The sequence below is a fragment of the Atta cephalotes genome, assembly GCF_000143395.1.
Source record: "Atta cephalotes unplaced genomic scaffold scaffold00002, whole genome shotgun sequence".
NCBI lineage: Eukaryota > Metazoa > Arthropoda > Insecta > Hymenoptera > Formicidae > Atta > Atta cephalotes.
The window spans coordinates 8,650,541-8,653,012 of record NW_012130066.1 but is presented as its reverse complement, the minus strand read 5'-3'; the positions used below and the strand labels follow the sequence as shown (position 1 = coordinate 8,653,012).

The following is a 2,472-nucleotide window of genomic DNA, read 5'->3' as shown; positions in this document are numbered from 1 at the left end:
ATATATATATATATATATATATATATATATATATATACGTACATCAATATGATATATATAATTGCTTTGTCGGTGATAGCAGGTGCTTTAAGCCTTTATTATTTTCTCTTCAAAGATTTAAATTATTTTAAAAAATATGGCATACCACATAAGACACCTCTTCCGATAGTGGGAAATATGGGACCAACGTTTTTGCGTCTTCAGTCATTATCCGATTTGGTCAAGACTACTTATAACTTACATCCTGAAGCCAAGTACGTTGGTATGTTTGATATGAACGTTCCAATTGTGGTGATTCGCGATCCCGAGCTTATTAAATCCATCGCGTTAAAACACTTCGATAATTTTATGGATCATCGCAGTTTTATAAATGAAAATCAAGATCCACTATTCGGCAGAAACCTTTTTGCTCTTCGCGGAGAAAAGTGGCGACAGGTACGATCTTTATTGAGTCCAGCCTTTACATCGAGCAAAATGAAAAACATGTTTAAGCTAATGTCGGATTGTGGTGTCAATTTCGGTAATTATTTGGCGCAATTGCCACCGGAGCAGAGGATACTGGAAATGAAAGACGTCTTTACGAGATATACTAACGACGTGATTGCTACTTGCGCTTTTGGTGTCAGTGTTGATTCCACGAAAAACCCGAAAAATGAATTCTATATATATGGTAAAGAAGCGACAGTTTTTAACACTACTGCTTTCATAAAATTTTACATATTTAGAAGCTTGCCTTGGTTGGCACGCTTAATTAACTTGAAGATCATTCGTCAAAAAATAACAGATTTTTTCCGAGACCTTATAGAAACTACTATAAAAACCAGGGATGAAAATGGTATCGTTCGTCCTGACATGTTGCAATTGATGATGGAAACCCGAGGTAAAGAGGGCAAAGCAGAATTAAGTTCCGATGATATGGTAGCACAGGCATTTGTTTTTTCTTTGCTGGCTTCGATAGTACTTCAACTTTAATGAGTTTTGCCGCTCATGAACTCGCAATAAACCAAGATATACAAGACAAACTTCGAAAGGAAATCGATCAAGTTTTGGAAGAAACGAATGGACAAGCACCTTACGAAGCGATTAATGGCATGGAATATTTAGATGCTGTAATCAACGAAGCTCTCAGGATGTATCCGATTGCAGTAGCAATGGATAGAATATGCGCAAAAGATTTTGAGTTGCCGCCAGCATTACCAGGATTGAAACCATTTGTTGTAAAGAAAGGACAAGGTATATGGATACCGGCTTATGGACTTCAACATGATCCTAATTACTTTAAGGAGCCGGAAAAGTTTGATCCCGAACGGTTTCTTGGTGAGCAGAAGAAGGACAATCTCAACTGCGGAGCTTATCTTCCTTTTGGTCTTGGTCCCAGGATGTGCATAGGTAACAGATTTGCATTATTGGAGACAAAGGTTATACTTTTTCAACTACTGGCCCGTTGCGATTTAAAAACCTGCGAGAAGACACCAATTCCAATCAAAATCGCTAAGGACAGCTTCAACATGAAACCTGAAGGCGGTTTCTGGCTGAAGGTGTTACCAAGAAAAGATACGCATCACACTCTTGCAACTAATCTCGTAAATGCAACACGCTAAATGTAAGAAAATTTTAATAAATTTTTATGATTTGAAAAATTTTAAATAAAAGAGAGACATTTTTCGATATAGAAAAATAACTCCTGTTACTTTTTATAATTAATAAATAATAATAGTGTCTAGATGATGCTGATCTAAAGAAAAATAATTTTTGATTTGTAAAATTGTTTAAGTTTTTAAAAACATATTTATAAAACCTCATAATTAAAAAATTTAATATTCAAATATATTTATGGTATGAGAGATACATGAAAGTAGTAGATACCTAGTGGTTTTTAAATAAAATGCATGTATAAAAATAACTATCCAAAATATAAATTATATTATAACATATAAAAATGTTTCTTAAATTTCAGATAAAATGAAAACAATGAAAACTCAAATGAACATGGTACAGAATGTTTCTTTTTGTACGGAAGAAGACGTTGCTGCAAGTTCAAGAAATAACAATCTTCGATATATTAAACGTATTAATTATATTATGTAAGTTTCTTAGAAAATGACAAAAGAAAACAGTATGAAAAAGATTAATGGATTGAATATTATTTCTTATTTTGCGATATTATTATATCGATAAATTTATAATGATTTTTTTGTAAATAACTATTATAACTAATTATTGTTATAATAACCGTTTGTACATTTTCATTATGTTTCTTTAAATTTGTAAAAAATGTTTTCATAATTTTCTATTTATATATAAATATATTATGTAGACAAGAATGTTATAAAAAATAATTTAGGCAAGCGATTACATAACTAATGAAAAATCTAGTTATACATAATTAATACATTATATATAATAGCATAACAATCTAGTTTTATTATATATATATATATATATATATATATATATATATATATATATATA

General features: G+C 30.9%; 1 pseudogene; it reads left to right on the top strand.

The window, feature by feature from the left end:
• Nucleotides 1–48: 48 nt before the first annotated feature.
• On the top strand, nucleotides 49–1,601 carry LOC105621893 (annotated as a pseudogene).
• The last annotated feature ends 871 nt before the right edge of the window (nucleotides 1,602–2,472 follow it).